The sequence below is a fragment of the Euprymna scolopes genome, chromosome 16, assembly GCF_053919585.1.
Source record: "Euprymna scolopes isolate OS-2025 chromosome 16, ASM5391958v1, whole genome shotgun sequence".
NCBI classification, from domain to species: Eukaryota; Metazoa; Mollusca; class Cephalopoda; order Sepiida; family Sepiolidae; genus Euprymna; species Euprymna scolopes.
This window is the reverse complement of record NC_136497.1, coordinates 111,998,223-112,022,826: the sequence shown is the minus strand read 5'-3', so window position 1 is coordinate 112,022,826 and position 24,604 is coordinate 111,998,223. Positions and strand designations below refer to the sequence as shown.

General features: G+C 29.4%; 1 protein-coding gene across 6 annotated transcripts in view; it reads left to right on the top strand.

Moving 5' to 3' along the window:
- LOC145296054 (uncharacterized) overlaps positions 1–24,604 on the top strand; it is a 945,555-nt gene that overhangs the window by 441,442 nt on the left and 479,509 nt on the right. The gene's annotated exons all lie outside the window — the stretch shown is intronic.

Here is a 24,604-nt window from a genome sequence, read left to right as displayed (position 1 = left end):
AAGCGGCAACAGTTACTAATACAATATTATCAGCTCTAATAAATGTTAAATATATTTGTAAACAACTATTCCATATTATACTTTTTACCTGACAAAGTGATTAATGATACAATGAAACACATGAACATTGTTATATGATATTCCTAACATGTGTCCAACTATTTATGAATGGGATAACTAGAATATTTATGATGCAGTTATAAATTGGAATAGTTACCATAAACACAGTGGTATATTTACACATTATATAAAAGTATGTGCATATGTTTATATAGTTCTATGCATAACATTCACTCCTAAAGTAATTAACTGAGCATTATAAATTTTGGAACACAGCTGCTAAGTGTAAGGGTAAGTAATGTGTGCTATGTTAGCTTAATTTACTTTCTTTTTTTTTTTTCAAAGGGAGAAAATAGAGAATTGAAGCCCTTTATGAAAATGTAAATACTTCCAATTTTTGTGAATTTTAATAATAGGCTTTATATAAATAGATTTTAGTTTCTTTTAAATATTTTTAAGGGTTTTTACGAGTCAAATGAACATAACTTGATTTGGAAATTGAGTATTTTAAATCTGAATTAGGTTTGATTTAATTAAGTTTTTATCTCTAATTTGTTTCGATAAAATTCTTTTTGCCATCCAAATATTTTTTCTGTTCACAAATATCTACAATTGACCATGATTAGGTACCCACCATTTTCCAGAAGACCAACAATATAACACAAGCAGAAAATCCCATCTGTTCACTGTTGAGGTCGCTAAATGCATAAATAATTTTTTTCTCTCAAACTGCTAGACTTTGGAATTTCCTCATTATTTCCTGTTTCCCTGACTATACTGATATGCAAAAGTTCAAATGTAATGTAAACAGATAACCCACTGCTCAACTTCCCACCGTCTCCTGTTAGACACAATAGCAGTAGTCACGTTCCAAATGGCAATATTCTTTGTTTGGAATGTAAAAGAGTACAAAAAAAGTTTATACAATTACAATATAAAACAAAGCTTATACAATTATAATTTTTAAAAAAGCTTATACAATTACAATTTAAAAAAGCTTATACAATTACAATTTTAAAACAAACTAATACAATTACAATATAACATAGCTTATACAATTACAATTTAAAACAAAGCTTATACAATTACAACATAAAAAATTATACAATTACAATATAAAAAATTTTACAATTACAATATAAAAAAATTATACAATTATTACAATTTTAAAAGCTTATACAATTACAATTAAGAAAAGCTTATACAATTACAATTTAAAAAAAGCTTATACAATTATAATTTAAAAAAAGCTTATACAATTACAATTTTAAAAGGCATGTATACAATTACAATATAAAAAAGCTTATACAATTACAATTTAAAAAAGCTTTTACAATTACAATTCATAAAAGTTATACAATTACAATTTTAAAAAGATTTACAATTATAATTTTAAAAGAAGCTTATACAATTACAATATTAAAAAAAGTTTATACAATTACAATATGAAAAAAGCTTATACAATTAAAATTTAAAAAATATGCAATTACAATATAAAAAAGCTTATACGATTACAATATAAAAAAGCTTATACGATTACAATATAAAAAAGTTTATACAATTACAATTTTAAAAAAACTTTTACAATTTTATAAAAAAGCTTATATAATTACAATATAAAAAAGCTTATACAATTATAATGCAAAAAAGCTTATACAATTACAATTTTAAAAAAGCTTATACAATTACAATATAAAAAGTTTACAATTACAATTTGAAAAAAGCTTATACCATTAAAATTTAAAAAAAAGAAGCTTATACAATTACAATATACAAAGTTTACAATTACAATTTTAAAAAAAGCTTATACAATTACAATCTAAAAAAGCTTATACAATTACAATATGAAAAGTGGTTTATACAATTACAATATAAAAAGCCTATACAATTACAATATGTAAAACAATTATACAAGTACAATATAAAAGTTTACACAATTACAATATAAAAAAAGTTTATACAATTACAATGTACAAAAAAGTTTATACAATTGCAATATAAAAAAGTTTATCCAATTGCAATATAAAAAAGTTTATCCAATTGCAATATAAAAAAGTTTATACAATTGCAATATAAAAAAAAGTTATACAATTGCAATATAAAAATGTTTATACAATTACAATATAAAAAAGTTTATATAATTACAATATAAAACAAAGTTTATACAATTACAATATAAAACAATGTTTATACGATTACAATATAAAACAAAGCTTATACAATTACAATATAAAAAAATTATATAATTACAATATAAAAAAGCTTATACAATTATAATTTTTAAAAAACTTTTACAATTACAATTTTAAAACAAACTAATACAATTACAATATAACATAGCTTATACACTTACAATTTAAAACAAAGCTTATACAATTACAACATAAAAAATTATACAATTACAATATAAAAAAATTTTACAATTACAATATAAAAAAAATTATACAATTATTACAATTTTAAAAGCTTATACAATTACAATTAAGAAAAGCATATACAATTTAAAAAAAGCTTATACAATTTAAAAAAAGCTTATACAATTATAATTTTAAAAAAGCTTATACAATTACTATTTTAAAAGGCACGTATACAATTACAATATAAAAAAGCTTATACAATTACAATTTAAAAAAGCTTTTACAATTACAATTCATAAAAGTTATACAATTACAATTTAAAAAAATTTACAATTATAATTTTAAAAGAAGCTTATACAATTACAATATAAAAAAAGCTTATACAATTACAATATGAAAAAAGCTTATACAATTAAAATTTAAAAAATATGCAATTACAATATAAAAAAGCTTATACGATTACAATATAAAAAAGCTTATGCGATTACAATATAAAAAAGCTTATACAATTACAATATAAAAAAGCTTATACAATTACAATTTAAAAAAAACTTTTACAATTTTATAAAAAAAGCTTATACAATTACAAAATAGAAAAGCTTATACAATTACAATTTTAAAAAAGCTTATACGATTAAAATATAAAAAAGTTTACAATTACAATTTGAAAAAAGCTTATACTATTAAAATTTAAAAAAAGCTTATACAATTACTATATACAAAGTTTACAATTACAATTTTAAAAAAAGCTTATACAATTATAATATAAAAAGCTTATACAATTACAATATGAAAAGTTGTTTATGCAATTATATTATAAAAAAGCCTATACAATTACAATATAAAAAAGCCTATACAATTACAATATATAAAACAATTATACAAGTACAATATAAAAGTTTACACAATTACAATATAAAAAAGTTTATACAATTACAATGTAAAAAAAAGTTTATACAATTACAATATAAAAAATTTTTATACAATTGCAATATAAAAAAAGTTTATACAATTGCAATATAAAAAAAGTTTCTACAATTACAATATAAAAAAGTTTATACAATTACAATATAAAAAAGTTTATACAATTACAATATAAAAAAGTTTATACAATTGCAATATAAAAAAGTTTATACAATTACAATATCAAAAAGTTTATACAATTGCAATATAAAAAAATGTTTATACAATTGCAATATAAAAAAAATTATACAATTACAATGCAAAAAAAAGTTTATACAATTGCAATATAAAAAAATTTATACAATTACAATATAAAAAAGGTTTATACAATTGCAATATAAAAAAGTTTATACAATTGCAATATAAAAAAAAGTTTATACAATTGCGATATAAAAAAGTTTATACAATTACAATATAAAAAAAAGTTTATACAATTGCAATATAAAAAAAAATTATACAATTACAATATAAAAAAAGTTTATACAATTACAATATAAAAAAAAGTTTATACAATTGCAATAAAAAAAATTATACAATTACAATGCAAAAAAAAGTTTATACAATTGCAATATAAAAAAATTTATACAATTACAATAGAAAAAAAGTTTATACAATTTCAATATAAAAAAAGTTTATACAATTGCAATATAAAAAAAGTTTATACAATTGCGATATAAAAAAGTTTATACAATTACAATATATAAAAAAGTTTATACAATTACAATATATAAAAAAGTTTATACAATTACAATATAAAAAAAAGTTTATGCAATTACAATATAAAAAAAGTTTATACAATTGCAATATAAAAAAAGTTTATACAATTACAATATAAAAAAAAGTTTATACAATTGCAATATAAAATTTTTTTTATACAATTACAATACAAACAAGTGAAGCATGCATGGTCCCTCGTGAGTGCACAGTGAACAAGGCATGAAAAAATGACTAAGTTCAGGATTCTCTCCTCCCCATTTAGTCGCAAATGTTCCCTGGGGACGTCAAATCCTGGTGAAAATTAACAAACGGTGCAGTTTTAGGCCTTAACATATGTAAATATGAGTTCTGCACCATGCAAAAAAAAGAAATGACTGAGTCCATCATTTGCCCCCCCCCCTCCCATTTATCCCCAAAAGTCCGCAAGGTTTTAACATATTTAAATTTGAGCTTAGCACCATGAAAAACTGCTAAATGCACAGAAAAATTTCAACAAATATGGTAAAAAAGTTCCAAAAATGGAGTGTTTTTATTAGCCCTAAAGGAGCACCTGGGGCACACCCAAGAGTAATCGCGAAGTATAGACAAACAAAATTATATAGAAATCAGTTAGTTACAACTTTTCAGAAAGTTTTAGAAAAATCCAAAGCATCAGGTTTTTTTTTTTGATAAGCACAAAAGTGTCCATTTTAGCCATTTTAACCCGAAAGGCACCTCTTCAGTTCCGTTACAATATAAAAAAGCTTATATAATTACAATTTTAAAAAAGCTTATACAATCACAATTTTTGAAAAAAACTTATACAATTATAAAAAAAAGTTACAATATAAAAGCTTATACAAATTATAATATTAAAAAAAGCTTATACACTTACAATTAAAAAAAAAGCTTATACAATTACAATTTAAAAACAAGTATTTCTACTTTTAATATGTTGTAGACATAAAATCAATATTATAACTTTTTGTAAGTAAAATGGTAAATTAAATTTAAAAAAAAGTCTAATTATTAACAAAATACAACAAGGTTATAATAATGCATGTAACTATTAGAGTGACTATGCCAATGCATAGGCGATTTATTCATGAGAATATGTTCACAAAAAAAAAATCAAATCTTGCATATTTAAATGCTAAAGGAATGGTCAGATACATGAAGACGTGTATTAATCACGTTTAATGGTATGGAATTGAATTGGTTTTTGCATATCAAATAACGCAGGTAAAACCAGCTTGAAACGGGGCATCCAAAACTCACACACAAAAGAGTGTCATCTTGCTGAATAATGATAGCTGCTCTCATCTTGCAAATGCTTCATTAGTATTAAAGCTGAATCAGCAAGAGATGGAGTGTGGCGAGAGAGAGAGAGGGTTATAAAGAGAAAGAGTATGTATATGTGGGAGAGAGAAACAAAGGGAGAGAAAGAGAGAGCTTTTTTCTATGCATAATCATTTTCGTTTTTCGTTAAGCATCTAGAGCAACTTCCTTCGAGAGGCAGGAACTTTCACAGTCATGATCCAATTGAGGAAACTGTCAATGAGGTTACCAGTTTTTGGAATGAAATATTTCTTCATGAAAGGAAATAATGAATGGCTGCCAAACTGGGTCAAATACATCTAGGCCAAGTAGGAGGAGGAAAATAAGGTGGTAGGCACAGGATATCTAGCATTTAAATAATAAATCTCATGATAAACAATTCTTCAAACAATAATCTTTAAATTATCACTTTTTCTGTAAAATAAAACCACATTTTAAATATTGCTAAAAACTTAAGAAAAACATGCCTTGCCTTCTTACTTTGTATAAGTGTTTTATCAGAAGATCAGAAAAACATTGGTCACATCAGTTTCAAATCCAAATAAAAGGAACCAATATCTGGTCGCCTATTTTGGACTCTCTTCGGCCTCTGTTTATATCTGGCTCCTCATAAACATATATAAAATGAGGCTGACAAGAGTCCGACATGGGCGACTAGATATTAGTCCCTTTTCTTTTGATTTGAAATCGACGGCACCAATGTTTCCCTAATTTTCTTTCACACGTATATAAAAAATATTATGCTCTTAGTTTTGAAATTTCCTTAATAATCGAATACTTTATTGGGGTTCTCACCCACTGATCTTACGTAGGAATATATATATATATATATATATATATATATATATATATATACTAGCATTTCAGCCCGGCATTTCCCGGGTGTTTGGATGTGTCTGTTGAGCAAAAAAAAAAAAACGGTAGTAGGAAGTGGTAGTAGGAAGGCATGCTTGAACCCATACCGCGAAGGAGGAAAAGAACAAAAAAAAAACCTGACGTCTTTGCTGTTACGACCACCGACAAACCGGAAGTGACTTATGTTTAAATTAAGGCTAGACAATCGAAAGGAGAGGATGACTTTCAAAAATATCAGTGAAAAAAGCGACCCCCCCTCCTGTAGAAAAGTGCCCCATTGAAGGTGAAGATATTAATGTGTTTAGCCAATTTTTCGATATTTGTCCTCTGAAAGGTCAAACGGCAAAACGATACCTGTCTTGGTAAAACCCGTCGCCTCTGTCGAAAGTTTTAGACATGCAAACATACATTTTTTTTATTTTTTTATTACATTTTCACCCCAAACAAAGCACATTGCCACTTTGGTGTAGGGGGCTACTATCAGTGGCAGCAACTACTGGAGCACTATGTTGGGATTTCGGCAGCAAGATGTCGGTTCACGTTGCACTTGAACTTCTGCATGTCAGTACAGTTAGGGAAGCAGGAACCTGGAATGGAATTTCAGAGTCTAGCAGTTCTGGGGAAGAAACTACTGGAGTAGAAAGATCTTTTACATCTAGGGATCTCTACTGTGTGGGGGTGGGATTTAGCTGCCTGTCGGGTTTGTCGAGGGTGTCTACGTCATGGGGGCACAAGTTTCTGCAGTTCGTCAGAGCATTCACCATACATACATACATACATACATACATACATACATTTATATATTGGTAACTAAAAATTTTCGACCCAAACCGATTAAAAAGCTTGCCCTATCTCTGAACACCCTTTATGTCAAATTTCAAATGTTTAGACCAGAAATTGTCTGAGTAATTTGGTAGAGACCGCAGAGGTGAATTTTTTTTTAACTTTGACCCCTATTATGACCCCTTAAAATTTATTGTTTTCGGCTCCAATCAAGTTATTAAGTTAGATCCATGTCCAAGGAACCTATATCTAAAATTTCAAGTGTTTATACCCGAAATTGTCGAGGGAGTATGTTTTTAGCCAATTTTTCGATATTTCTCGTATGAAAGGTCGAACTTTAAAACGATACTGATCTTGGTAAAATCCGTTACCTCTATTGAAAGTTTAAAGCAGACATACATACATACATGCATTTATATATTGGTAACTAAAAAATTTCGACCCAAACTGATGAAAAAGCTTGCCCTATCTCTGAATACCCTTTATATGAAATTTCAAATATTTAGACCAGAAATTGTCTGAGTAATTTGGAAGAGACCGCAGAGGTCAATTTTTTTTAAAACTTTGACCCCTATTATGACCCCTTAAAATTTATTGTTTGGGGCTTAAAGCAAGTTATTAAGTTAGATCCATGTCCAAGGAATCTATATCTAAAATTTCAAGTGTGTAGACCCAAAATTGTCGGAAGAGTTTGGTATAGTTCTCAAAGGTTAAATCGTTGAACTTTGACCCCTTAATCGCAAAATTTCTGGCCAAAATCCAATCGCATCGATTTTCCCAAATCTCAGTACCCTGTATATCAAATTTCAAGTCTGTAGACTAAAAATTGACAGAGTTATTGCGTAGGGAAATGTACACAGACACACACACACAGACACACACACGTTCACTTATATATATATATATATATATATATATATATATATATATATATATATATATATATATATATATATATATATATGAAAACGGAGGAGGATATAGAAGTCAGCCGAATCTTTATCTGAGAAAAGCCCTGCCATTGGCTAATGAAAACTTAAAATCATGGTCGGGAGTAACAATGAGTCTGAGTGGTTAGTTAGCTAAACTTAAAACATATATATCTAAAAACATCCGTTAGCATGAATAAATATTATCTTTATATCAAAACCTATTGAGATAATAGAAAGCTCAATATACTAGATAGAGCAAATATGAATTGATGAAAAAAATAAAAATTGAATAAATTACAATATTTATTAATCCATCAAAAATTCAAGTAAGAAGAAAAAGAATAAGGAAGGAAAAAAATATGTACATAGGGCAATCTAAAAATTAACTCCTCATTGTAACTTATGTTTACAGGAAAAATACCCAATTATAAGCAGTTGTATTAAATACCTGTATAATACACTAAAAACTTTAAAAAATTAAATTACAACATAAAAACAAGAATTTATAGTTAAATGTAGGCATATAAACAACTATTGTTAAAAGAAATCTCTAGCAAAAACATGCCAAAAGAATCACATGAACACAATGTATAATTAGTTTTTATTCTTCCAATTTGCTTTATGACTGATCCTAGTTGGCGACAGATCTCAAATAGATTGGATAGTGTTATAGTAATAATAGGTAACTAAAAGCGGCTTCTCTTAACACTTTATTGCAATTTCACTATAGTTCTGAATTCACATTCAAATGTGATAAGGGTACATTTCTGATGATCAGAACTACCGTGAAACTGCAGTAAAGTGGTAAGATAAGCACCTTTTAATTATCTATAATTGTTATATTATAAACGTTTGTCCATTTGATTTCTCCACTTTTCTCATTAAATATCGACCTAAAACCAATAATAATAAACCATTCTACCCTGAAGATTGTTTGTAGCAAAAGGAAATCAGAACTGACATGTTCCTTATTATTGCAATCATAGACGTTCAGTCTAAACACCGGACCTTGACTTTTGGATCACTGAAGAGGGCAAAAGTACAAAAAATTAACAAATACTTGATTTTTCACATTAAATTTGTAAAATTTACTTTACAGGATTTATTAAGTAAAAAAAAAAAAAAATTAAAATAAAAATTTATAATTTAAATAAAAATTCTTCCAAGCTCGAGAAGATGGTCTTATAGCAAACGAACATACATGTATCCATTGTATGTATCTAGGGTGCTATAATAATACACGAACACTACTTCTCCCTTTTACCCGAAAAGGGGTAATTCCTGTGAGGATGGAATTATGACAACAGAACCAATACTACACTACTCATTTGCAATAAATGATAATACAAGAAAAGAGGATATAATAACCAAGAGGATGGCCTCACCCCTTAAAAACAGAGGAGGTAATTCCTGGAAGGGCGATCTTATGACAATGAAACCGATACCACACCACCCACCCCTATTAAAAATATTCTGATTAAATCAATTTTTTTTTCTCATTCTTTTAAAAATTTCTAGAAGCAAGAATATTATTTTTTCATGGTCACTTGGTTTTTTAACTCTTTTCCTCATAATACCAGTTTTTATGAAAGTATCTTTCTTGAAAAATTCTTAAAACGATAGTCTTTTTTTTTAATAAAAATCTCTCTAATGAATTATCATAATAATAATACTAGCGATAAAATGATTGTGTATATAGAAGGATTTATATATATGTATGATGTGATGTTCATCCATCGCTTGGAAAAATGACCGTGATCATACAATTGTTCTGTGGGTTCGAAGGTGGCCTGTTAGACATATATATACGTGGGGCATGCAATAAGTAATGCCCCTGACCCACTTCCAGTTGTCTGATCTAGCTGAAATTTTGCATGTGCAATGATTTATATCTCTAGGGTTATATGGTAAATTGCAGCTGTGAACTAATTGTGGTTTCTATTTTACAGGTGTTTGAACTGAGTCAGGTGTGAAATGGAGCTTGTTTAATTTTGAGCAGTGATCCGGTTTTTGTATTTGAAAGGACGCACACCACAGGAGACTTTTGATGAAATGAAAGAAACTTATGATGATAATGCCCCATCATATGACCTTGTAAAACGCTGGCATCATGAATTCAAACATGGCCGGAAGTCTGTGGAAACAGCTCCCAGACTTGGTCGCCTCTCTTCTGCCATTGATGAGGCATCTGTCCGTCAAGTTGAGACTGCCATTTTGGAAGATCAGCGCGTTACTATTCGCCAAAAAGCCCAAGATGTCAAGATTAGTACAGGGTCTGTGGAAACTATCATTCATGACCATTTACATATGCATAAGGTGTCTGCCAGATGGATTCCCAGGTTGCTCACACCATTCCAGAAGCGAGAACGCGTCAAGTGCTCAAGGATGAATTTGGAGATGTGCCAAGAAGATGAGTCAAAGTTTTTTAAAAGACTGATTAGACAGGATGAAACCTGGATCCATCACTATGATCCAGAGACCAAAGTCCTGTCAATGCAGTAGAAGCACTTGGATTCACCACCTCCAAAGAAGGCAAGAGTGCAGCCCTCCGCTGGCAAGGTCATGCTCAGAGTCTTCTGGGACCAGGACAGAGTAGTGATGACAGATTTCCTGACAAAGAGTACCACAATTACAGGAGCCTATTATGCTTCACTTTTGAGGAAATTAAGGGAAGCTATCAAAATCAAGAGGCGGAGCAAGATCAGCAAAGGTACCCTCCTCCTGCAGGACAACGCTCTGGTCCACAACTCGCATGTCGCCAGATCAGAAGCATGGGCATGTGGTTATGAAATCCTCCCCATATCCCATCCTCCCTACTCTTCTGACCTTGCACCCTCTGACTTTTACCTCTTCCCAACCATGAAGTTGTTTTTGAAAGGAAAGTGTTTCCCAGATGATGCAGTCTTGATTTCTGAAGTCACGTCGTGGTTGGAGGATTAACCTGGAGTGTTCTACAAAAACGGTCTCCAGAGCTGCATCAAACGATGGGAGAAATGCATGACTCTGGGTGGTTCCTATGTAGAGAAAGACTAATAACTGTGCCAAGTTTTGTTGCTCTACTGCTATGGGAAATGGGTCAGGGGCATTACTTATTGCACACCCCTCGTATTTCATTTTTATTCATTAACTTTTCTGTGTTTAATTATTATTTTTTCTTTTTAACTTTCTCAAATCTTTCATCAATCTTATATTTACCTAAAGTAAGGAATTGCAGACAATGGGCTTGGTGTGTTGTGTTCAGGTTCTGTTATGATATCACATTACTTTCAGTATTACTTTGCAAAAGGTATGAGCCCAATTGCTTTCTATCCAGTTTAGGGTGAAATATTAAGACAGACTAAACTCAACTAAACTTAAGCATAGTCTCGGAGAAGGAAAACTCTGATATGACACTTGCAATTTGGTATGTTTGTGTCACGTGATCCTGTCATTGTGTCCTTGAACAGTTATTGCTTACCTGTTGGAGAGAGTGGGTCTTGTTCTCTGTAATCCACTTAAAACAATTTTATATGCAGAGGTTGTCTGATAATTTAGGGCCGTCATTTTTCTGTATGGATTAGTTACCATCAATTAAAATTCTAAATATTTTTAAATCTAATATATAAACGGCTGTATGTCTGTCTGTTTGTCTCCATATTTTCAAACTCTATCTCCTCCAAAACTAAAAGTCGCAGAGCCACGCTAAAATGATTGGATTTTTACAAACCGTTTTTTACGGGTCTTTACTTGGTTAAAATAGTCTTTAAGGGGTCAAAAATTGAAAAAAAATCATTATACATTTTGCACATTTATCTTAGTTTATTTTTTAATTTTTAATCGGTTTATATGTGTGTCACGTTGATACTGTGGTAACGTCACCAGCTTTGAATGTTACAGTTTTGCTTTGGGTTTCAATTTTAACTGATGGCACCCAAATACTTTTTTTATTTTTTACTTCTGAAATCACGACTCTATAATAATATATACAAAATCTGGACAAATTAAAAAATTATATTTAAATGCATTTTACGACTGGGCAATGCCAAGTGCCCCCCCCCTGTTGCTAGTACTGTATGTAATCTCAAAACTCTCTTAAACACATCTTGATATTGCTCATTGTATATATATATATATATATATATATATTGCTCATTATATATATATATTGCTCATTATATATATATATTGCTCATTATATATATATATTGCTCATTATATATATATTGCTCATTATATATATATATATATATATATATATTGCTCGTTATATATATATATATATATATATTGCTCGTTATATATATATATTGCTCGTTATATATATATATTGCTCGTTATATATATATATATATTGCTCATTATATATATATATATTGCTCATTATATATATATATATATTGCTCATTATATATATATATATATTGCTCATTATATATATATATATATTGCTCATTATATATATATATATATATATATATATATATATATTGCTCATTATATATATATATATATATATATTGGTCATTATATATATATATTGGTCATTATATATATATATTGGTCATTATATATATATATATATATATATATATATATATATATATATATATATATATATTGCTCAATATATATATATATTGCTCATTTTATATATATATATATATATATTGCTCATTATATATATATATTGCTCATTATATATATATATTGCTCATTATATATATATATATATTGCTCATTATATATATATATATATATATATATATATATATATATATATATATATATATATATATATATATATACACGCACACATACAGTAGCTGACTTTGCCAGCTTGACATCACTTCACTACATGAAATAAATTGAAATATCAATTTAAAATGATACAAATTTCATTCATAACTTTGTTGTTGTCAGTTTTTCCTATATATAAAAATTAACATTTTGGTAATTTCGATACAAATTTATTTATATTTTAAATATGACTGTAAAGAAAGGAATATAAATTTAAAGAAAAAGAACATTAGAAAACAAATGCTAAATATTTTTCTATGAAATAAAACAATATTTTGAAACAGAATTATTTGTTATATCAAAATTCAAACTATAATTGAATAAAAAAGTAATAGCAAATAGTTCATTAATAAAATGTCATTTCGCAAAACCAATATACAAATTAATAAACCTTTCAACTGATATCGCATAAGATGATGCATCTGTTGTATAAAGTTCAATTAACTTGAAAAAAGAGCATTTTAACTTTACCGTTCGAGTGAGAAATTGGCCCACCTTTTGCATTTATTCATTTAGATATAACAAATACTTACCCAACGGGTCACAGATGACGTACTAACGTTTAAAATCGCTTTTTTTTTTCAGCAATGTTTTTACATGTGTGTTTTTACATGTGTGTGTGTGTGTGTGTGTTTTTTTTTTTTGTGCCTGTCAGTAAGATTCTTTGAAAATTTTGAATCTACTGTTTTTTTTTTTTTGTTTTTTTTTTTACAAAGGCATTACCACATTATCAAGGCCCAGAGGCCACTCAAGGATAAGGGTTAAAGAGTGTACAGTAGAAGTTGGTCAATATAGTAATCATTAGTAATGAAAATTTGGTAAATTTAATAACTTATATGGAACGGCTCATCAAGAACTTATTTACTTTAGACTTGAACAAAACCATATTGTAGTCAGCCGGAAAGCAGGAAAACGGAAGACAATTCCACAGGCGTGCAGTTCTAAGAAAGAAGCTTTGTTCATGGAATCTACGTTTAGGTTTAGGCACAGATAAAGAGTGGGGGAAATTATTGATAGTGTTTACAGCTAGACGAGTGTTTCTTGTGAAAGTTTGGCGAGGGGGGACCATAGATTGAAGCTCAGTTGAACACTTTCCATGAAAATAACGATACATCAGAGACAAACTCGCAACATCTCTTCTGTGAGATAGAGGCTGCAAGGAGGAGAAAAGGACATCTCCTACGAGGCTACGAAGTCTATTTTGAACTCTATCAAGGCAGGACAAGTCCTTTCTAGCAGCTCCTGCCCAGATGTGGCAACAGTATTCCATCCTTGGACGTACCTGGCTCTTATATAGATAGAGAATAGCATCAGCAGTGAGATATCTACTGGATCGATAGAAAGATCCCACCATTTTTCCAGCGGCCTTGGCAACAGATTTGATATACGTGTTCCATTTAAGATCAGGAGTAATGGTCAAGCCCAGAAGCTTGTCAAAACTTGAGGCCTCCTGAAGACGAGAGCCATTCATTTCAATTGATGACAAATGTGGATTAGAATGTTGATGATGTAAAGAGAGAAGCTTGGTTTTAGATGCATTAAAAGTAACCAGCCACTCCTTTCCCCATTGTACTACGTGCTCAAGATCAGAGGAGAGAGAATTGGAGAGAACTTGCTCGTTTACTGTCTTAGATGTGGTACCATAAATGGTAGTGTCGTCAGCATAAATGTCTACAAATGATGTAAGGATATGATTTGGAAGATCATTAATGTAGATCAGGAAAAGAGTTGGGCCCAGGTTTTGAGCTTCTGATTTTTGCCCCTCAACTACTACTCTTATGAACCTATCAGAAAGAAATGATTTAATAATTGAGAAGACTTTTCCAGCTATACCATAGCTCGCGATCTTATGAAGTAAACCTTTATGCCATACCCTATCAAAGGCTTTAGATATGTCAAGAGCAATTGCCCTAGAAAGATTGCCACCTTCGAGAGATTTGCTAATCCTATGCGATATAACTGTAAGGACATCTGTGCACACCCAAAGACCACTCCTGCTCCTAATCAAGAATCCATCTATTCTTATTGTAACAGAACAATTTATTTTGTGTAGATTTTCCTTTTTATTAGATGGGTAAACTATTTTGTTTTGACCTACATAACAAGAACTGGATCATATTTTACAAGTACCTTGTAAAAAAAATCGGTTTTGATAAAAGTAAGCAAAATTATGAAGTAATCGTCAAAAGCCTTTTTCTACCGTATTTATGCTAATCTAATTCTTTAATTTGACAATATAAGAATAGTGATAACCGATGTGTATTTATAGATTTGGTGTCTGGTTATATTTGGAATCGCAATGGTTGATTAAAACGTGTGTGTGTGTGTGTGAGAGAGAGAGAGAGAGTGTGTGTGTGTGTGTGTGTATTTCATGTGGAAGGAAAAAAGTTGTTCATTTCAATTGTATTTTTATAACATAATTTAACAAATTGATTAACATTATGATTATCAAAAGTAATTTAGCCAAAATATCACAAGTACTATTAATTACACATGTTTCATATATTTCCAACAAGATTTTTGCTCATATATACGTTTCGTTTGTTTTTTTTGTTTGTTTGTTTGTGTGTTTGTTTGTTTTTGTTTTTTTTTCCTCTTGATAAACAAACTAATAGAGAAGATAAGCCTTTTCCAATTTTTTAGTTTTGCTTATTTGCACCTCTGAATGATTTCTATTGGTTTGCTTTGAAAGACAATATATTTTAGACTAGTGTGAGGCTACATTTATATAAATTAAACATAAAATAAATGATCATCCATTTCCAGATCAGAAAGCTTTCTTGATTAACCAGTTCTTCCCTACATTATCTTAGATGGAACGGATAATTATTTTTGTGTTTTCAAAAATTTAAACAAAAGTAATTATTATTTAAGAATTTTGTTGTTAATTAAAAAGTAAAATAAATAAATTCATTAAAATATATCAGTGAATCCATTTTAATTATGAGATGTTTTAGATGAAAAAATAACATAAATTGTTTTAAAAATGTATAAATACAGATATACAAAGCCTTACAATCTCATATATATATATATATATATATATATATATATATATATATATATATATATATATATATATACTAGCAAAAGTACCTGTCGCCTACAGAAAATGGACTCTGATTTATGAAAGTATGATAGCTTATGAAAAGGAAGGATTGTAAATTTGGGGGTATCAAAACCAAAGCAAAATATGATGAAAGTAAAAATAAAATAGATAAACCCCATAATTTATTATACCATACCTGTTCATACTGAAACACTTATCACAATATTCTGTGGATCTATATTAAAAAACCTTGTTAAACTTCGTGACATATTTCCATTCTATCGAGGTCAGGCACGAACGAATACCCCATAATTTTATTATATCATATTTCTTCAAACTGAAACATCATTATCAAAGTATACTTACGCAGATAGATATGAAAAATCTTTATTAAAGTTTGTGCCTGGTTCCATTCTATGGAGGCGAGGTGCGAACGCAGACCCTACAATTTTATTATACCATCCCTATTTAAGTTAAAACATACTTATCAAAGTATTCTTATGTACATCTATATCAAAAACACTTGTAAACGTTTTTTTTTAATTTTTTAATTTTTTTATTTCCATACTTTGTGGACCAGGCGCGAACGCAGACCCCACAATTTTAATGAACCACCGTTCTGACAGATCAAACATACCCATTCCTGTGTCTCGATACATCTTCTATCATTATATGTAATCAGTTTTTTAAAATAGTCAACCATATAGGAGCCTATTCGTGACCAGACACACACACACACACACACACAGACATTCAGCTTTATATTATATATATATATATATATATATATATATATATATATATATATATATATATATATATATGAATGATAGGAAAATATGAAATATTTAATTAGATGAACATAAAAATATCCTTGTAATTTCATTTCTTTTGGTATACTTTTTGGATTCATCCGATTTATCCTTAACATTTTCTAGACGGATTTTAACTTGATTAAATAATCGATTAGAAAAAAACTATGGAGAAAATGATTAAAGAAAGTTGCAAATTAGCAAAAGTATATCTTAATTTTGACTTCGGTCTCATTAAGGGCTAAAATATGAAATTAATGAAAAAAAGAATTAAAAAAATATATTTGAGAATTTTGAAAAGTTGTCAAATGAAAAATGAAAAATATATATTTTACTTATTATTAAAATTTAAAGTTAAAGTATTTGTGTTTAACTTTCCTGTAAATACAATTTAAAATTAAACTATTGCAAAAAAACTTTTTATTTTTTGTTATTGTACTTTCAATTTGTTTTTTTCGATTACTATTCTCATCTCCATTATACTCACAACACTTCAGTTAAAACAACCTTTTCAAACTTGGGAATCTGTATGTAATTTTAAACTAAACTCTTTATTTAATCCACAAGAGTAGATAGTTCTCACCTTGTCAGACATGACTAAACAGTAGTGTTAATGTTTGTTATTCTTATTATTGCTTTTATTAAGAATTGAGCTTTCAACCTCAAGAACGTTTACATAGAACTGTATTTTTTACCAGCACTTTTAACCGTTAGGGTACAGTTAGAAATTTTAAAGAATTTCAAAAACTACCTAACAAATATACCCGGTGAACCAAGTGCAAGCGAGATATTGCAATTAAAGGAATGGTTAGAATCCTAAAAAGATTGGATGGTGGGTGAATATCTGGCATTCTTTCTACCATCCCCAACTGAACAAAATGATAATAGAATTGCAAAAAGAAAAAGGAATATTTTAACATGCATTTTGTGTGGTTAAAATATATAGACAAAAATGCTTAGAGGGAACAAACGTTGATTAACTCAGTTTTAGTAAAATAAAAGATTATATATTCTTTGAGTTTTTTGTTTATATTCAAGTTGAAAAGTGATTTTTATTGAAGAGGCAGAATTGATAAATCATGACTTCTTGTCAAAAACGTTGATTTCGTTTTAATCATTAGAGGGCAAAGATACTTGTTATATTGTATGATGAATTAGGTGAGTGGGTTAGGCTTATAGCAAAGCAGTTAGTCATCGAATAAGCAATATGGCAGGCCAACTGGACAATGTGCGAAGATGTCAGCAAAAAAGAATTCCTCTTATTGAGCCAAGATTTTGTGAATGAGTAATATTTTTTTTCTTCGCTCAATTAGCCTCCTCCTTATTTGATCTGTGTATGATCTGTTCTTGTCTCCCGCTGCACCGCAGTTTGGGTAAGCAGGATTCCTGATGAGACGGATGCAATGTGGCATTTGCGCATCTCCTTCACTACGATGATGCATGTGCAAGTACAATCAGGTGTTAAGCTTCCCTCCTGCAGAGAGACAGATGGAAAGAGAGGTTGAGAGGGATATCAGTTGTTTTAGAGTTGAGTCAGTTGCCGCTTGCCAGGGATGAGTTACATGAAAGGATAGGAGCATCAGTTGCATTTAAAAAAAAAGGGGGGGGTGCTTGATCAATCGACTGCAAATGAGAGGGTAGTGTGTTTTTGCAGACCTTTACTTCAGTCAGATAACTTTATCAGACATTAAAGATATATTGAAACAGCAGGCTCAGATTAACTATTCTTAACAATAGAATATCAGATAGACCTAAATAAAATGAATTATATGCTTAAAAAGTTTTTAAAAAATGTAAATATTTAAAATATTTTTTATATGTAGATTAACCCTTATACCCGAGTGGCTTCCAGGCCTTGATAAATGGTGATCCCCATGTAAAAAAAAAATTAACTCTCATGACCTAATGAAAATTCCCAAGTTGCTTTCTCCATTGAAATTAAATTTTTAAAGTCCCATCTGAAATAATGATGTTGATAGTGAAACTTTTCATGAAAAATAGAATGTCTTATATACTAATGAAAAAATATAACAAAATAACTACTTAAAAAAATATAACAAGATAACAATTCTTTAAAGAATATAAGTATTTAAAAAATATAACTAGATAGCAATTATTTTTAAAAAATATAACAAAGAAAACAATTATTTAAAAAATATAACAAAACAATTATTTTAAAAATAATTGTTTTGTTATATTTTTTAGATAATTGTTATCTAGTTATAACTATATAACAATTATTTTAAAAAATATAAGATAACAATTATTTAAAAAATATATATATAACAAGCTAACAATTATTTAAAATTTGTAATATTGTTTATATTCCTGAAAATTATTTTTCTTTAAACTAATCATGACACTTGTTAACTGTATTCTTTTAAAAAAAATATTTTTCAAATTATCATTAACAGGTTATAAACATATACTTAAACTATTTATTCAATTATTTTGTTTTTGTGACCTTATATAAAAATTTTATTTGTTTATTTTCTTTTTGGCATCTCATAAAATTAAACACATGCTTTTTATTTGTTTTTGCTGAATTTTTAAACACAACTACAGTTTGAATTATTTTTTTACTGTAAAAAGCCTTTTTACCTGAGAATACATAGTCACCTAGGTAATGCCGGTAGATACCACTTGTTAGAAATAAAGACATTTCACATCAAGAAGTTGCTATTATTAAAAAAACTGAGACTTTTGAAAATAGTTACATTATTTAAAATAGAATATGTTCTGGTCATAAACCATATCCAATGTAATGTTAGAACAACTGTAAAATTAGCTAACGACCACAAACTTCCGGTTAAAAGTGTACAGAGTGTTGAATTATAATATTATTTTTTCTATAAAACCTCCTTTGACATTTGAGGTTAAAATTAATTGTACTACTTGAGCTGTTGAGACAAGTTGAAGAGGGCATTTTAACCGTGTGGAAATGTTTTTGACTGTTTTATGAATGTGCTACGATTATTACAAACTTGTTCAAACTCAATTGAGCATTGGCTAAGCATAAATAATAGCATATTCTACTGATTGACATTTATTGATCTCTTTCCTACACTGACTTAGTCATCTTTTAGATTGCTGGCCACCGAGAGAGGCTTCCACTCAGTCTTGAGAGACGATAGGATTGACACAATCCCTAACCGCATCTCTCAGGAACTAGTAATGCTTCAGTCCAGTGGCAAGAAATCAAGGACGACTGGAAACAATCCTAAGATAAGCAGAGAGCCTCTCCTACATGTATTCAGAGTGGTCATTCATTTAATACTGACCATGTTTATTGTCACTTAACTTTGGTGATCTAATAAGAATTGGTGTGTCAATGAGACTATATCAGACACAATTCAAATTAAGAAAAAACAGTACTTCTAAATTATTTTACCATTCACTAATTGCTAAATCTATTAGTAATGGAGATTTAGTATCTGTCTGTCAGAATCCCCAACTATACTACAATCTTTTAATGCTCAATTCAGTTGACTATTCTATTTCAGACTAATGTACTGTCTTCAATATAATTCATTAGAGAGAGGTAGTGTAGTATTTTTCTGTTGTGATGATACCATCCTTCCAAGAATTACCTTCTCCTTTGGAGGTTGTGTAGCATTTATTCAGTTTTCTTGAAATCCTCCTCCCTGGTATTACTTCCTCTTTGGGAGGATGTGTAATATATGTTTGATCATGATCCCATCCTCCTAGGAAAAAAAAATATACGTCTGGAAGGAGCATATTTTTAATAATTATGATAATGTTTATAATATATGTGTGAGAATAGGTAGAAGAATGGAAGTCGTGAATTGCAGAAAAGTTGGCTGGCCAAGGAAAACTTGGAAGCAAGTGATTGGGCAAGATCATATAGAGTGGAGTTGGAGAGATCTGACCTGCTCAATCGTGAGAAGTAAATAAAAAAGGTTGCAAAATATTATGAAAAGCAGAAAATGCACCTTGGGTTTAGTTTCAGCAATCTTGTAATTCCCACCACCCCTATTTTGTTGATTAGTACTCACATACTATGAACTATATTTCTGACAAAGGAGGAAGAATTAGTGTTTTCTGTGTCGGTTGTTGTTTTGAGTGGAGATTTTCAAGTCTCTCACATCTGGATAAGAGACAGTGATGTTATATATACAAGAGACGCAAAATTAAAAAAAAAAAAAAAAAATGAATAAAAATGAAATTTTCAAAATTATTTCATCTGATTAATGATAAATTATACAAATATGACAAATTCGTTTTCAGATTTAAATGTGGAAATAGTAGATATTGTCATTTAATAAATTCATTAGACATAATAGTTGCCCTCTCCCTCCATTTAAAATAAGAATATAAATTTAAAATTACATACTGTGCAAGACGACTTCTACAAGCCACCATTATGATGATCATCAGCAAATTAACATCTGTTTTACATGCTGGCATATGTCTTTTAGAAATTGACTTCCAAACTAGACTATCTCTGACCAGGTCTTCATTTATCTCTCTTTTCATTATCATTTCCTCCCATGTTTTCCCAACTAATCTTGCCATCTCAAATGTCCTGCATCTAATAACCTCAAACTCTCATACATTCTGTCCAGACTTAATCTTCCTCTGAAGTCATCAGATCTAAGCCACTCTTTAACACTCACAATGTACATTCATCATATCAGTCTATGTCCCCAAGCCTCGCTGGCCTGTTTTCACCTCCATGTATTATCACATGCCCGAAGCTGAAGAAAGTTTTGTTTGGCAATTAAAACATTTTCTTTTCACTTGCTTTGAAACTTTTCTTGTTATTTTTGCACTGTATTGATTTTAATCATGCTTACCAACAAGCAATAAAGGTCATCGACCATTAAATGTGTCTTGAAATATTCATCATTCAGAGAAAGCGTTTTCGTTTCTATTATACTTTATTCACAACTGAAATAATTAGATATCAATAACGAGTGTTCAAATAAAAAAGTGATTTCTAATTGAACATAATTATATTTTTCAGTAATTTTTCAATTGTGTTTAACTATGATTCTATATAATATTAAAAGGTTATGGAGTCTTTGAGTTTATTACTAACCAAATAGAAATATGTGATTGGTTCACAAAAAGGAGTAGGCAGAGTACACATTAATAAGTGGTTTTCACTGTGTCCTTCTATTTCTTCACTCTATAACAAACGTTAGTGAATAAAAAAAAAAATTTTAAATAGAAAAAACTACCGGACGAATCTATTTCAAGGTTTTAGGGAGATAAATAAAATAAGCAGCATGTTAGAAACCCCACCACCACCAAAATGAATGCAGAAAGAAATCTTATTTTATCTGAGATGCTTTCTTTCTTCATTTTTTAAATTTCTTCTTTCTATATTTGTACGTTTATACATTTGTTTTCTTTTTTCATTTTTCAGTTTAAATGTTTTTTAATATCATTGATTGAAACATTACTTTATATGGATATTAGTGTAAACACTAGAGAAGCATAATTATTTTTTTGTCATTTTTTTGTACGTTGGTGTTAATATAATATTCCGATTCCCATGTCTCACCGCTGGTGTTGGATTCCCATCATGATGAAACATGGTCGTTGTCATGTTCGTGTTTGACAGCTCATTTATTCTTGTTTTTATACCAATTGCCCATCAGCAAGCCATTTTCGCGCTGTTTTCAGTTAAGTCTACCTCTTATGAGCCACATGAAATACACTTGGATAATGAAATCCTCACTACAAAACTTTATTAGATTCTCAACATGAGAACAAAATACTTTTTCATGCTGGTGTCACCTGTTCTGCCTGAAATCGGTATAATATTAATAATTATTAACAATTTGGATACTATCTCTTAACGGTTTCTTCTTCTTCTTCTTCTTCTTCTTCTTCTTCTTCTTCTTTAATAAAAATGTTTATGCTGTAAAACTCTGATCGCTGCAATGCTGCTTCCCTGTGCTTGTTTCACAAGTACTTCAATGGAATGTGCTCCAACAAATTTGCAGAATTGGTACTCCCTTAATGTAAATACTTCTCAGCAAAATCCTATTCCCCAGATGCAGAAGATTTCTACGCCATCTTTTCTTAAACTGCTTTGGAATTCCCTCTCTGCTTTCTTTTTCCTGACTATAACAATATGCAGAAATTTAAACATTAAATTGGAATAAACATCTTGCTGCTTAACTCCCTATTAAGGGTGCTCCTATAGGTATGGTCCCTAATTCACAGTAGCCCCTTATGTTTTTGTGGCATTGTGGGTTGAATATAATTTTTTTTTTCTTAATTTGATTTTGCCTATTCAATCACAATAATTATACATTTTTGATCATTTACAAAGGGAAAAAACAACTTTGTCAAAATTGGAAAAAACAAAATGACACCGGATGAAAATACTTTAATATGCAAGATTTTTGGCAATCACGTGTATTCTTACAAGAAAAACTGTAAACAGCAGAAAGTTTTGACCTGTGCTTTCAAATATAGGTTCCTTTTCCAGGTGTTTCTTGGACTCATTCGAAAATTTGCTAACTATAAATGTAGCAATATCGTGGTTTCTTTTGGATTAACACTTGCTTGAATTTGTATGTGTTTCTGGGGAGTCAGGGTTTCATTTGGATGTGTTCCAATTGGAGATTTTTTCTTACCGTGCAACGATTTTAAAAATCATCATACACTTTCTGTGTTGAATCATATTGGCGATTCTATTTTCACCCTTCAGGTCTCAGGCCCAACACTAAATTGTCTCAGATCACCTTAGACAAGGTGTTTGCCCGTTTCTCAGACTCACTCCACCAGCCATAAACTAATCGATCTTTCTACCTTTATTTTTTTTTTCGTTTACCTACCTACTTCCCAACTTTATCAAATTATATTTACCTCAATCCAGTCGTTAGTATGACATTAAACTACAACCGTCTCCTGAAAGTATAGACTCACCCCAACTCGCCTTTATTCCAAAGTCCATTCTAATCCACAATCGTAGTACCTGTCAAAGTCCAATCTTTGGATTAAATATAATCTATTGTTTATGATTTTTAAAATAATTTATATTTGAACATTTGAATAACTTACAAAAATGATAGAATTTGACATAAGATAAGTTTTTAAAAGTTGATATGCCATATACATAGCAGAATATCATAAAACTCTTATTATTCCTCCATTTTTATTTTAAATCAGTTGTCCAAAACCGTAATCATCCTTACTGTGTCATTTTATTTTGGTTATTTGGTATTTTCTTAGTTTACCGACCCCTCTACATTCACCTCTAATTTGTCGACTTTTATAAGTTTTCAGGTACGCTGAGAACGAATATCATATTTATTTTTTGTGCAAACGCGTAGTTATTCATATTTGAAGGCATTCAGTATCCAACATAATCACTATTGTTTTTGCTGGCGGCCATCTTCTTTCCCATTTAGGAAAAAATGCCAAAAACAGCCAAACTGAGCCAAAAGAGCCAAAACATGGCCCCCAAAACATTTTTCGACTTCAATGCTGAAACCACAACACCCCACCTCACCCCCACCCCACCCCAATTCTCCGGATATTTTTCCGCTTCCTGATATAAAAACGAACAATCTTTTTTTTTACTTTCTTAATTGCATTAATTTTTTCACTTTCTTACTAAAATGCGCACATGCACGTAGTCAGTTGACATTTCACAAGGTGCATGAATACATGGCGGACATTTTAAATGACAAGAAATATTTTTCATAAAATTTTTCACCTCATTTAAGAGTAAAAATATTGCTGTCAGTAAGTTTTCACGAGCTGTTTAAAAAAGCATATTTTATGTTTTTCGTTCTTTTTGGGGGGAGGGAGGTATTCAAATATAGAACTTGTGTACTTTAACAAGTGCTTCTGCAGTTTAATTAACCATTTTTCACAACACACCCGCCCTCACCCCTCCATTAGCTTTTGATTAACTTAGAATATAAATTTTGAGATTATTATTGAAATATTGAAATAAAAACTAACATTTTTAAAAATTTTCTCATCGTTGTACTACTT